Below are 15,459 nucleotides of genomic sequence, written 5' to 3'. Positions count from 1 at the left end.
TTGTGGCGCATGGCGCATACGTCCTTAATAAAATCGTGTTCCATTTTCACGTTGCTTCCATTTTCACATTACCTTAATCGTAACGCTGCATTTGCTGTGGCCTACCGTCATGTCATCAGACATCATACGAGAGTGGCGCACTTATTTTATGATTTTTTTTTTTCGTATCTCATCTGTTCCATTGCCCTTCATTTTCATCATCCGATCCGTTCGAGTGGAAGAGAGTGATTTGCTTAAGAAGTTCGTTCCCATCCTAAAGGGTCTGGTAGTAAAACGAACGATTGGCGGGCTGGGTAGATTTTTGGAGCGGCGCTTTCAGTGCTGAGTGCGGCGCGTTTCACGCATAAAATATTTGCCGCTGCTGCTGATGCTGCTACTTCTCGTTTAAATGTGCATATATCATAAAATTTTTAGCAAAATTATTCATAAATATTGTCATATGCTGGGCTGCTCGGTCCGTTTGTAGTTCACCGCTTCACTCTCACCGCAAGCCTCGGCAAATCTCGGATGTCTCAGATGACGATAATATGATGAAGAGACTTAAGCGCCGATTCCGAGATTTTGCCTGGTGATTACTCTTTTGGCTGAGAGATATTCGCTTCTTGCTGCGATCCCGGCCCAGGACCGACGTGGATAGGTACTCGTACATGTATGTGCTTACGGATGAACGAACGGATGAATGAATGAATGATGGATTAGATTTTTGATGGGCGATGGGAAAAAAGACAGTCGGCGACCGTTTTACTCGCGCAAAAACAGTGAATCGTTTTATTTCTAATTATTCTGCTTCGTTTTAAGCATCATTTTCGGTTTTTGCGTTCAAGTGCTTCAGTGTCTCTCGAAATTAAGCTGAAATTAAACGTCCTCATTAGACGACAGGAAACGATCGACATTATGCAATTATGATGTTGCAGCTGGAGCTCCACCTTATTTAAGTTTGGGTGTTCGGATGTAGGAGTGCTAACATGAGCTGAGTTTTGGTAGTTATTTTTGTTAGCTTTGTTCGTCGTACCGACCGTAGTCAATAATTCAATGCGAATGCTTAAACCTTTCAATTAAAATTTAACTAATCACTATAAATAAGAAAATTAATTTGCTTATTAGTTCAGGAATACAAACAGCCTGCTATAATAAATAATAACTTGTCGTAATTATAGATCGCCCACGCAAACCATCCCCACCATCAGGTTGGGTAAATTTTAGTATACCTGTTGCTGATGTTAGTTTGTATGACAATGTATTCTTTAACTAATTTGCCTCCAATTAGCAATCGAACTTTCTTATTTATTCATTTCCTCACACCCTGACTAGAATCTGTAATGAGAGATTGATTACACGTCAAGACCAACATCCTCGTAAAACATTAGTACAAACCTTAGAACAATCAATTAAAGGCTGACTAAAAGTAAATTGGGACGCCCCTCGTACACCACTAGCACGCCTCTAGTGTTGGGAATCGAAAATCTTTGACAGTGGTTTGTTTACACTTCTATAGATAACAACTAGTGCAAAGTAGTCGATCGCGTTCAGAAATAACCTCAAACACCTGGAAATCCGTATCTGAGTATCCGAGTAGTCCGGTTCCAATCTGGCTAAAGTGCTGAAGATGCCAAAAACAACAGTTTGTCGATTGCTCAAAACCTACTAGGAAACACTGAGCGTGGAAAGGTATCAGCGGACCTACGAAAAAACTGGAATCAGGGATCGTCAGCTATGCAGCAAGGTGTTGAGGTGTGTTAAAGCCAACCCCGGTCTTTCGATCTGAGATGTGGCCAAAAGGTACAAGACCAACTTTCCAACGGTGCGGAACATCGTCGTACAAAGCCAGTAAACATCCGAACCTGCACATGAAGCAGAATTCCGTGGCCAAAACGCGCGACCGTGCTTTGATGAAACACAAGGGGTGCACTTTGATCGATGACGAAACATACGTCAAAGTCGATTTTAAGCAGCTTCCCGGTCAAAAGTTTTTCTGATGACGGCTGCCCTTTAAAGACCTCCATTTTATGTAGGTAGTCCCGGATAAAGCGAGAACGCACTTTTCCGCCAGGCGCCATAATCGATGATCGAATAATGGTTGATGCTGTCCATCGATGCAACTAATAGTGTAATTTCGTCACATTATTGTTATTATTATTATTATTTATCTTTATTAGGGAGGCTTTCAGCCTTGGGCTGGTTCGCCTCCAATCACATTATTGTTATCCAAGCAGTTCAGGCCGAAGATGTGCGTTCTTTTTTACCTTTTTGCTATTTTTTAATATAAGAGAGATGTCACTAATGTACAAAATTAAAAGAAGGGGACCTAGGTGCGAGCCCAGGCAAACCCCATGACGTGATTTGAATTGGTTAACATGTTTTCTCGTTGAATCTTACAATTTACTGGCTATCAACTAAATATGACTTAATGCAGGTGAGGAGTTTTATCTCAATTCCCATTTTTTTAATTAAAAAATCAGCATTGGAATATCAATTATGTCAAACGCTTCACTGAAGTCCGTATATAGAGCTTCTCTGTCCATTGCATTCAATACGAAGTCCACAAATTCCAAAAGGTTTGTGGTGCTTGAACGACCTTTAAGAAAACCGTGTTGTATATTAGTTATTCTTTGCTTTATTTGGCCAAAAACGTTTTTATTTATAATTGATTCGAAGACTTTTGGAATGCACGAAATGATAGCAATCCCACGATAATTTCGAATATCGGATTTTTTTGCCTGATTTATAAATGGGTATTGAGTAGGATTTTTTCTAATCCTCCGGGAACATACTGTATTCAAGTGACATATGAACCTTTAGTGGCGTCCAAATATCTTAGGCCATACAAAATATCATGAACGCAAATGTTATTAGCACCAACAGTAGTTGAAAAGTCCGGAAAATAAGAAAAACGTGGTTTTTTTTGGTTAAATCCTAAAAACAAAATTTTTCAAAAATAAATTGAAATGTTTTGTTTTCACCAACGACTGCGAGAAGAAAACTCTCATTATCTGAATCAGGAATAAAATTGATTGAAATATCCATAAATATCAATTTTGAATTCAGGGGGAAGTTGAAATACGATTTCTTCAGCTATTTGGAAGAAGTTTCAAATGAGGATTTAAAAGCGTAGCCTGGGGAAAAATAGACTGTGGTAAAAATATGAGTTTGTCTTTACCCACACATGCTCAAATTCTTTTACTTTCGATGAGGCAATAAGTTCTGAAATACATTTTGAAGAAATAGCAATCCTGACATTCTTTGGGTTTCGAGTAAGTCACGATAATTTCTGAAAACATTATAATCATTTCCTAAAGTTACCTCACTTTTAATGTTCTCTTTCTAATTAGTTGCAGTACCCAAAATAGCTGAAAAAGAGGAGCTCAGTATGTTTTCATATAAAAATATCAAGCGTGAGATTTGTTTGCAAATACGCACATGAGTTTATTCGCTCAGGAATGCTCAATGAATGAGTTTTGAGAATGATTCTCCGAACACTGATTGTTGTTTCTCTATTTTCCTTATTTCGTAATTTTTCACATTTTTCTTTTTCTTGAATTTCTATCAAACTAATTGTAACAACAACAGTCATTATCATTGGTTGTTATCATAGCAGTCACAAATTAATTTTTACAGCTTTTGGACTTCTAGAACCAAAGTTAGAGCGATAATTGAGAAATTTAATCTTCTTCCATAGTAATTGCCATACAAATTTCAATTCATTTACTCAACCTCTAACCTCCATCAATTTTTACCATGAATGCGTCTGAAAATCTTCTTAATAAAGAGAAAAAAATCTTTACCATTTTTTGTTATAGGAAAATATCAAGGAATTATGAACAGAGAATAAAAAAAATCGCATCTTCCGATGTTTTGCGACGATAGAAACACTAGCAAACGAAATCATTATCAATGTAAAACTGACTTTATGAATCAAACTGAAGATTGCAAAAACTTTTTTCATTTCAAACTTTTTTAAATTGTGTAGGGGAAACGCTCTTATAGTTGCGATACGTTAGAAGCGTTAGGTTCCTATAGTTGTGTACGGAGTCTCCATACACAACTATAGGAACCTAACGCTTCTAACGTACCGCAACTATAGGAGCGTTTACCCTAGGTATCGACCATACTTAAATTAATTTATTTCAATACAAGGTTAGAACCATTAAATTATATAATTAAAAAAATAAAATTATGAAAATTAGGCTTTGATATAGGCCCTAGGGCGAAAAGCTGAAGCAATAATCACAAAACAAGCCTACTTACCCTACTGTTTACTATATTAATTTGATGTGTCTCAGATTAACTATCCCACATCTCCGGGAACGAGCCATAGACTACACACTTAGAAATAACTAATTTTACACGTGACGGAATCCATCTTTGACATAAATTATGAGACGCAAACAAACGTGTCATGTAATATTTAGCGCTCCGAGACTGAAAAGTTCGTTGCTCGACGAAAAGTACGTTTGATTGAGCTATATTTCGCGTCTGTTATGACTCAAATTTATGTCAAAATTGACGCTCGTATATGTCACTCTCAGAGCACCTAAATTTACATGATTTTTTCTAAGTGTGTATGGTTGAATAATTTTTAAATAATGTTATTCAATGCTTCAGTGAGTCAATCAATTTACTCATGGATGTTTCACAAAAATGGATGTACAACAAAAGTATGAAACAATAATTTATATTCGTATTTTATAGTTGTCAGCTTTTCCCATCACCAATTGTATTTAATATCTTACATTTTCTTTCACAAAATTAAGAACTTAATGTGACAAATAACTGCAAATCCGTGTTCAACCAATGAGCGATGCAAGGTGGTTATACCGTCATCAGCAGGTACTCGGTGCATAAGTTATGTACATCATCCAGAACACTCGTCCCTTCCTTCACTACACAAACCCAGCCCAACCAACAGTGACAGAGAGCACTTGAAAAGTTAATTTGAGGGCTTTCCTCCGAAATTATGCTGCTATAATACCTTTCAGCATTTGGCATCCACTTTTCCGGCAATGGTTGTAACCATGCTTGGCATACACAGTTGTACACACCAACTGCTCATTTTTTAATAACTTTTCACTCAGTTGTTGAAATTTGTTTTTCTTTAAAGTAATTGATAGATTAGGATCATAGCCTACTATAGATATGCAAAACGTAGATAAATCTTAACATTTGAATCAACACCAATAAATTTTTACTCTTAAAGTCCGAGATGTGTAGCGAGCATTTATCACTTCATTTTTTCAGCGCAAAAACAAATACAGTTTACTGCTAGAATTAAAATCTACTTTGTTTTATATATCTATAAAAAGCTTATAAGTATTTTATCTACTCCTTTAAAAAGAACTATGTTTCGTCAACTCTGTGTAAAGTTATTAGCAAATGAACAGTTCGTTACCAAAACTGTGTATGCCAAGCATGTTTGTAACCTCTTTTTGGCTCATCCCACTCGTTGCATTCCATCTTGTCCCATTCCTGCACTGCATCCGAGCATTTTTCTTTCACTATAGCCAAGCAGGAGCTCCGTTTTTTGTCATATAACTCTTGAAGCGTTTCAAAGGTCGAGCATTTGTCGTGGTAATTGAATTAAATGAATGATAATTGTAGGTACATACTTAACGACATAATAAACAGAAGCAAGATTTCACTTCGGTTGTTGGTGATCGGCTTTGGCTTATGCCTTGGGTCTTTTACGGATGAACTGCTCTGCAATTTGCTAATCTTTCAAACAAGAATGAGCCGTGCATCAGAGCTTCGCCTAATGGAATGCTGGATACGTTTTGCTACATCTCTGTCATAATAACCCGGAGCTGTATGCAGCGTTTTGTGGATCTTATCCTGCATCGTCCAGGGTTTTGATTTTTTTTTTTAATTTTATATCTACCTATCTTAATCTAACTGTATACTGAATTTTCCAAATGTCTCCGGTAGATAATGTTGTTAAATTTATCGGAGAATAATAATACGCATTTTTTTAAATTTTATTATATAAGTTAATTATTATACAGTAGGGTTACTTCCAGGACACATTCAGAAATTTTTCCGAGAATCATCGTCTATGAGATTCTCTCATGAAATCAAAGTTCAGGAAATTTGAGACGTTAGGTTTGCAGAGCTTACAACGTTACCTTATAGGCTGTTCTAAGAAAAGAACTATAAAAATGTCAGTCCGCATCGTGCTCTCTTGCAGTGCGGATCTATTTGCTTTTTGCTGAAGGAAGTGTTACTACTACCTAAAGCTACAACAAATTTAAACAGCACTTTTCAGTGCTCAGCCTGTAAAATTTCTACCTTGTTCAACTTTATTCCTCTTCGATCCTTGTTTGGACCCTACCCGAGGTAATCCTTCTTGGATATCGATTTGGAAAATTCCTCTTCGATCCTTCAGATTCTTATAGTAATCTGCTTGGAAGTCGATTTGGATAATCGCATAATCGCACTTTTCAGTGCTCAACCTGTAAAATTTTTCTACCTTGTTCAACTCCTCTTATTCCTCTTCGATCCTTGTTTGGACCCTACCCGAGGTAATCCTTCTTGGATATCGATTTGGAAAATTCCTCTTCGATCCTTCAGATTCTTATAGTAATCTGCTTGGAAGTCGATTTGGATAAAAATTTACTGCCGCCATGGCGCCTAAACGCAAAAGAAAGGGGCAAACTCTTGACCCCCCTTCTGAAGAAATTAATTTGAGTAATCAATTTGATTTGCTCACGGATGATGAGAATGATCCATCATCCAAGAAAAATTCTAGTAAACTTTCCCGGCTTAATGCCAAGAAAGAAAAGATTCCCCCTATTGTGATAACCACTTCCGATTTCCATGCTCTTCGCATGGAACTTTTGAATTTCATGAAAGTTGAGTTTTCACTACAAATTGGACGTCGGGGTGAATGCCGTGTATTGGCTGAAACCTTGGACGGATTTAAATGTCTTCTCAAGTATCTTACTGAGAAGAAGCACAAATTTTTTACTTACGACACCAAAACTGAACGTGTGTTCAAGGTTGTCATGAAAGGACTGCCCAGTGGTGAATCCCTGGATCAGATCAAAGATGAGCTGGCAAAATTACTTGGAGTTGTGCCACTCCAAGTAATCAAAATGAAAATGAAATCCCGTCCTGGCGATTCGCGCAACGGGATTTCTAATGATTTTTATTTAGTTCACTTCAAGTCTAGTGAACTAAACAACCTTAAGGCCTTAGAAAAAGCTAGCCTTATGCTCCATGTCCGAGTGAAGTGGGAACACTTCAGGAAGACTGGAGGAAATTTCCAAAACCTCACCCAGTGCCGTAAATGCCAGGGCTGGGGTCACGGAACTAAAAATTGCTACATGCCAGCTAAATGCATGAATTGTGGTGATTCCTCTCACGCAAAGGACGACTGTCCTGTGAAGGAAGATCCTAAGAAATTTAAATGTACAAATTGTGGTGAAAACCACAAATCCAATTTTTGGGAATGTAAGACTCGCAAAGCGATCCTACAATCTCGTTCTAACCGACAGGTAAGAAACGCTCCACGTTTCCGACCAGGTACAAATTCCTCTGCTGTTAACAACGGTCAGCGAGGAACAAATTCTACATTCGTACCCGTAGGTACAAATATCACCCCTGCTTCAAATGTTTCATCTGTACCTACTCCCCTCGCTGCTAACAATGTTCAGCAAGTTAATGGAGCTACCTATGCTGCTATTGCAGCGGGTAGAAATCAAAATACTAGCCAAAGTAATTCTAACGGAAATTTTGACAATTTTGATTTAGGAAGCATTACTGCCCCTAAAATGGAATTTTTACAGAAATCATTAATTGACATGATTTCTGATATGCTTAAATCTAACTCCATGTTTGATGCTATTCAAACTGGAGTAAAATTTGCAAATAATATTGTCATGACTTTAAAATTCAGTAATGGATTTTAAAGCATTAAATATTGTAAATTGGAATGCTCGATCTCTTAAAGATAATGAAGACGAGCTATTTAACTTTTTGCGAGTTCATAACGTGCATATTGCCGTTATAACTGAAACGTTCCTTAAACCTGACCATAAGGTTAAGAAGGACGCAAATTACTTGATTTATAGAAATGATCGTCTTGATGGACCCTGTGGTGGCGTTGCCATCATTATTCATAGACGAATCAAACATAAAATTCTTTCTTCATTTGAAACCAAAGTTTTTGAAACTTTGGGAGTTTCTGTTGAAACAAAATTTGGACAACTTACGTTTATAGCTGCCTATTTGCCATTCCAATGCGTAGGCCAGAAAAAGAATTTTCTCAAGGGTGACCTCCAGAAACTTACCCGTCATAGGTCTAAATTCTTTATTATTGGTGATTTTAATGCAAAACACCGCTCATGGAATAATGCTCAAAGCAATTCTAATGGTAATATTCTGTTTGATGATTGTTCTGCAGGTTATTACACTATTCAATATCCAAACAGCCCAACATGCTTTTCTTCTGCAAGAAATCCCTCCACTATTGATTTGGTCTTAACTGATTCATGTCAACTTTGTAGCCAACTGGTTACCCATGCTGACTTCGGTTCTGATCACCTTCCAGTAACTTTTGAAATATCCCAAGAAATAATTTGTAATCCCAACAGCTCTACTTTCAATTACCATAGAGCTAATTGGGAGCAATATCGAACATTTATGGAATATAACTTCGATCCAAACATTCCTTTGCAAACCAAAGATGAAATTAATTATGCTCTTGAATCTCTGACTAATTCTATAGTTGCAGCAAGAGCTGCCTCAGTACCAAAATGCGAGGTTAAATTCGATTCAATTATAATAGACGACGATCTTCAGCTCTTGATCCGTCTTAAAAATGTTCGTAGGAGACAATATCAAAGAACACGCGATCCTGCCATGAAGGTTATCTGGCGGGATTTGCAAAAACAAATTAAAAAGCGATTCTCTGCCCTGAGGAACAAAACTTTTGAAAATAATATTTCTAAATTAGACCCGAGTTCCAAACCTTTTTGGAAACTCACAAAAATTTTGAAAAAACCTCAAAAGCCTATTCCAGCGCTTAAAGAAGGTGGTAAAATTTTGATCACAAATTTGGAAAAAGCTCAGAAACTTGCTAAGCAATTCGAGAGTTCCCATAATTTCAGTTTGGGTCTTACTAGTCCTATTGAGGATCAGGTTGCTCGGGATTTTCTGAATATTTTCTCTCGGGAAAATATTTTTGATGATTCCTGGGGGACTGATTTGGACGAAGTAAGGTCTATAACTAAAAAGTTTCAAAATATGAAAGCTCCAGGTGTTGATGGAATTTTCTATATCCTCATCAAAAAACTCCCAGAGAGTACCTTGTCTTTCCTGGTAAAATTATTTAACAGATGTTTCCATTTGGCATACTTTCCTGATAAATGGAAAAATGCAAAAGTTGTTCCAATTTTGAAGCCGGATAAAAATCCAGCTGAAGCTTCTAGCTACCGCCCAATAAGTTTGCTTTCTTCAATAAGTAAACTTTTTGAAAAGATAATTTTGAATAGAATGATGCTTCACATCAATACGAACTCAATTTTTGCAGATGAGCAGTTTGGATTTCGCCATGGGCATTCAACTACTCATCAACTCTTAAGAGTTACCAATTTAATTCGTTCAAACAAATCTGAAGGCCACTCAACTGGAGTTGCTCTTCTAGACATAGAAAAAGCATTCGACAGTGTTTGGCATAAAGGTTTGATTGCTAAATTGAAAAAGTTTAATTTTCCACTTTATATTATGAAATTAGTTCAAAATTATTTAACTGACAGAACTCTGCAGGTAAATTATCAAAATTCCAAATCTAATCGACTACCTGTTAGAGCAGGAGTTCCTCAGGGTAGCATTCTTGGGCCTATATTGTATAACATTTTCACTTCGGACCTCCCTGATTTGCCTCAGGGTTGCCACAAATCTTTGTTCGCTGATGACACAGGCATTTCCGCTAAAGGAAGAAGTCTTCGTGTTATTTGCAGCAGACTGCAGAAAAGTTTAGATATTTTCTCTTCTTATTTACAAAAATGGAAGATTTCTCCCAACGCTTCCAAAACTCAACTTATAATATTTCCACACAAGCCTAGAGCTTCGTTTTTGAAACCTAGTAGTAGTCACATAGTCACTATGAACGGAGTTCCAATTTCCTGGTCAAACCAAGTGAAATATCTTGGATTAATACTTGACCAAAAATTAACTTTTAAAGATCACATTGAGGGCATTCAAGCCAAATGTAACAAATATATAAAATGTTTGTATCCTCTTATAAACAGGAAATCCAAACTTTGCCTGACGAATAAACTTCTAATATTTAAACAAGTTTTTAGACCGGCCATGCTTTACGCTGTGCCAATATGGTCTAGTTGCTGCACTACCAGGAAAAAAGCACTTCAAAGGATTCAGAACAAAATTCTGAAAATGATTTTGAAGTTGCCTCCCTGGTACAGTACAACCGAAGTACATAGAATTTCGAATGTTGAGACTTTAGAAGTAATGTCCAACAAAATAATGAATAATTTCAGGCAAAAATCGTTGCAATCCTCAATTGCAACGATTAATTCCCTTTATACTTAGATAAGATTTAGTTTTAGTTTTTAGTTTTAAGATATCAATTGTTATACTGACATGCAGGTTTAAAAAACCTGTTTAAAATACTTAATTGCCAAGACATGAACAATGTAAAAACACTTAGATATATATCATAACAATTAAGGCTGGTACGTTACTGCAGTAACTGGAGCACCTAGGTAAAAAATGAAATGTAATTTATTTTGAATTTGGAACAAATAAAGAGTTAAAAAAAAAAAAAAAAAAAAAAAAAAAAACTATAAAAATGTGGTTTAATGCAAAAGCATAAAGGAAGATAAATCCAGAGTAATAGGACACATTTAAAATAATAAATTTCAATGAAAACAAATTCTTCTATAACCGATTGTATCACCTTACCACAGTTAATCCTGATCTAAAAATAACCCAATTCACTAGCACTACTATCGTTCCCGTGACAGCCGTGGAGATGCAGAGGTGAATTCGGTTTTAATTAATTAATGCCCTACAACCCAAACATATGGATGTCTTTTTAATGAGCAGAATTCGAAAATTGATGTTTCATACCTCTGAAACCATGTAATATTGGTGTCTCTCGTTCAGCCTTGAAAAGCAAAACTTGATGATTAATGTTCGACTTCATTTTGAAATTCAAGGATGTTTTTTTGTAAATTTATTTATTTGTACAGGGTCAATCGAATAAACTTTACAGAGCCAAATTGACTTATGCGTTACTCATTATTAATGTCTTAAATCTAAAGTTAAAATCCAAACTTAAAGGAATTGAACCGAGTACTCGCGGTCGTCTCGAGGTTAGTGGAGATTTACAGTTTCATGGATGGGGAGAGGGAGAAGGAGGTTTGAAATATGAATTACGAAACAAATATTTCATTATTCCTAAAACATTAAATTATTCCTATTCAATTTGATTTCAGCAGTGTAATTCTACTATTATTACATACATTAAAAAAACCAAACACACAAAATACAAACTAAACACAAGGTTACTCAAACTTACAATCTAAGGTTAATATTCTTCAAGAAAACCTATATGAGTTTCATAAACTCCACATCGCGTCCAGCCAAAACATTCCGAACTGAAACATTAGGTTGTCTACCTCGAGCCCGTAGGGAATTGTACAGCTCAGATCTGACTCCACGATGCTCAGCACAAGACCAAATAATGTGATTGGCGTCTTGGTAGCCTTGTCCACATTCACAGAAATTGCTGTCCCCCAGCCCAACACGGATCAAGTGAGCGTTTAACTCAGGCTTTTTAATGGCTATAACTCTCACCCGCCTCCAATCATCCGGGAAAATATTGAGCTCCAGGAACTGACCAAACAAGTTTCTTGGCTCAGTGCATTGCTGGTCCCACCAAGGGGTAGGAGGTTTCCTACAGAAAGACGTTCCTGGAACCGGCCGAGTTTGAGCTTGAAGCGCGCTGTCCAAGATCAGATTGGAGAGGAAGTTATATTCCTCAAACGGTGGAAGCCGTTCTACCGACGTTAGGGCTTCATCGATCACAGTCTTGAACTTTGTCCAATCGATATTACGGGTAAGATCGTACGCGACGTTAACGGCTTCCGACGGATTGAACCCACTGGCAACTGAAACTACTGTGGGGATCTCGGATCACATTCCACGTGCAATCCAACGATAATGAATTGGAGCAAAGTGTGAGGTCTAATCTACTTCCATTCGAGGATGGGCCAGCCAATTTTGATTTTGAAAAATAGTTTTTGAGATATGACCAGATGAGTGAGTTGGAGTTTTGAGCTTTTCTGGTGGAAAATCAATGCTAGGTAGAGGAAATGTAGGTAATGTCGGCCTAAGTGTCCCTAATTTGGGCCCATACATAAATTCAGCAATCGACTAAATTTTCAATAGCCAACCAAAAATATCCATTAGTAACGTCCCAATAACGCGTTAATCTAGATAAAATTGATAAATAGCAGATTTTCATAGGCGAACATTAGAGACATTTCCCCTATTTAATTATTTTTTTCTTGAATTCCTTTCATTATATGGAATCATAACTAGCTCATTTATTTACTTATGTCCATAATTTAATTGTGGTCCTAAAAGTGAAAAATACGTTCCTATTACAGCCAAAACGTTGTGCTTTAGAAGTAAGATGAAATCATAGATTAGCAGGTATATAAAATTTCAATTGTGGATGAATAATACTCTTATTTGAGTAATGAATTTATTTTTTAGATACAATCTCACGAGCAAGAATGCTTTTTTATTATATCTATAAAGATAAAGAAACTTTGAACCTTTATTTTTTATTTTTGAAAATACTTTCCATTCATGAACGTAACTTTTTCTACACATTTGAAGGTTATTGCTTATCGCATATTAGCTTATTGAGTGCTCTAGACTTAGAGTTTTCGATGCATTAGTTAACTGTTAACGTAACTGTCATGTATCGTCAGCAAACCCATAGTTCAAAATCAGTTCGTAAATCATTATGTACCATATTTTTATTACCATCTTTATCCGCCCACCGTTATTTCTGTCTTTTGGCAAATCTAACCATTGCTCTAAATAAGTCATCTACAATTAATCTGTTCTATTGGTTAGAGGACAACTGAGAAAAAGCGATGGGAAAATGGTACAACCCACCGCGCTATTCGGAGGATGGTACTCATTTTACATACTTGCGATTCGGTTTTACATAAATACCTGTTTGCTACCAGCCAAGTCAGATGAAATAATTTTTGAAGTGCTCCCGACGTAGAAAATATGCCTCTTCTTATGTCCCAGGCAAATTTTGTCTTCTGAGCACAAATACAACTTACTACTTGTTTTGTTTTTGCAAGCCTAAAAATCGCTACTAATAATTAGACATAATTATAAGTCTGCAACTGTTTCCTGTGCGTAGCTTCAAATGCGTAGAAGAAGAACATGACTTTTACGTTAATGAATGGAAAGTGTGTTTTCTACAAATGATAAATAAAGGTTCAACGCTTATTTTTCTTTACTCAAATTAATGACTCAAATAAGGGTATTATTCAAGTAGCTACTTTCATCCACAACTGAAATTTTATATACCTGCTAATCTATCTGATTTCATCTTACTTCTAAAGCACGTTTTGGCTGTATCCCATAGGAGCGTATTTTTCACTTTTAAGCCCACAATTAAATTATGGACAGAAGTAAATAAATGAGCTAGTTATGATTTCACATACTGAGGACCCTGCCCAGAATATGTGAAAAATAACATAAAAATATTATTGTGCCATCGGCGATGAGGAATTCAAGAAAAAAATAGCATTGATTTTCCACCAGAAAAGCTCAAAACTACCCTTGTTTTCCGTGCTGAGCACCAATGCTACCGACGTGCCTTCCTGGCTCCCAGCTCCCACACCTGGACCCTACCTATCGACCCTTCAACTCATGAACCGGGGACCAACGGCTTTACTTCCCATCCGAAGGAAGGCGTGCTCAGAGATGTTATGCCTCAGAACATCCCGGCAGCGCCGACTGGGATTGAACCCAGGCCTGTTGGGGTGAGAGGTAATCACGCTTACCACTACACTACCGGTGCCGTTGTTCACTGTAGTTACTATTACAAAAAACTGTGAGTACATCTCTTAGAATCTACATTAAAAAAAAAACCTTCAAATTGACGTTCTAATATCACGAATAGCTTATTTGGTTGTGGAGTAATCTTTTCGGAGAGATAAATTTTTTAAAAATCTCGAAAATCCAGGGTTGTAGCCGAGAGGGATCTAGGCACTTCAGAGCAAAATCAAAAAAGGCGTGTGTTCAGAATGACAAAATAAGCATTTTGGCCAAGTTAGCCTCAAATCGGTCACATCGACCACAGGTGGTGTACCCACTTGAGCTGGAATTACCCATATCTGAAAGTTGTTTTCGATTAACAACGACTCTAGGAGGAATATAAACAGAAGCAATATAAAGGCTCTTACCTGACATGCGACAACTTCAATACCTGAAAATTATGGAAAATTCACTCTATAAGAAGGAATGACACTTTTTGATCCCCAAAAGTACCCCTCCTCCACTCGTATCCACACGATCCAATCGAATAATGTTAAAATCATAAAAAGGTAGATCTATATCTGAAGAGAGCCAAGCTTCACAAAGAGCAAATGCATCACAATCATAATTGTGAACTAAAAACATAAATGAGTCTAATTTAGGAATAAGACTTCGACAATTCCACTTCCACCCGGCTTCACTTGGAAAATTATCCATCGAAGGAAATGATTGCTGCAAGGAGGAGCCACTTCAATGTCAATTGCTTCAAGAGGGTTTCCACAGTAGCAAGCATTGCCAGAACAATGCTTTTCAGAGGATCAGAATTATCGAGGATACCGTCCACAATGTTATCAAATGAGAACAACCCAACTGAAGAAGGGGCTTCTGATGTCCTCGGGAGAGGTGGAAAATCCTAGGTATAGTCAGTTCTGTGGAATCCAGGAGGAGTCGAAGTCTTCTTTTTTCCACCACTCCTTGATTTGGGCAAGCTGGTTTGTGGTTCTTGATTTGCAACTTGATTTGAGCCCAGTTTTTGAACATCCAGTATCTTCCTGGGGGAAGCAAAGGGTTCTTGAAACGGCCAACCACCTTCTTCTCCTAGATTTTGGGGGTCAGACTCGCTTCGGTGACCACACCTTCGATCTCCACATGACGAGCTGGGATGTAAACTCTATACTCGAGCTTAAGATCTGGGAGACAGCAATCTCATTGGCTTGCTTCAGGCTAGAGACGGACACACGAAGTTTATTGTGCCTAACCTTCGTGATTTCGGTCATGGCCGAACAACGTTCAAAGGTTTGTTTTTGAGCTAAAGTAGACAACCCATGGACCAGTCAAGTCATTCGGGTAGGCTCGCGATCTGGTGCTTTTCTTAGCCTACTTATTGACAGACTGAGGCAACGAACCAGGGATGACATCATCAGATTT

Source organism: Ochlerotatus camptorhynchus, unplaced genomic scaffold, assembly GCF_037179485.1.
Source record: "Ochlerotatus camptorhynchus isolate MF236.1 unplaced genomic scaffold, CSIRO-AGI_Acam_v1.1 ptg000003l, whole genome shotgun sequence".
NCBI classification, from domain to species: domain Eukaryota; kingdom Metazoa; phylum Arthropoda; class Insecta; order Diptera; family Culicidae; genus Ochlerotatus; species Ochlerotatus camptorhynchus.
The sequence above is the reverse complement of the archived record's forward strand: the minus strand, read 5'-3'. Positions refer to the sequence as shown.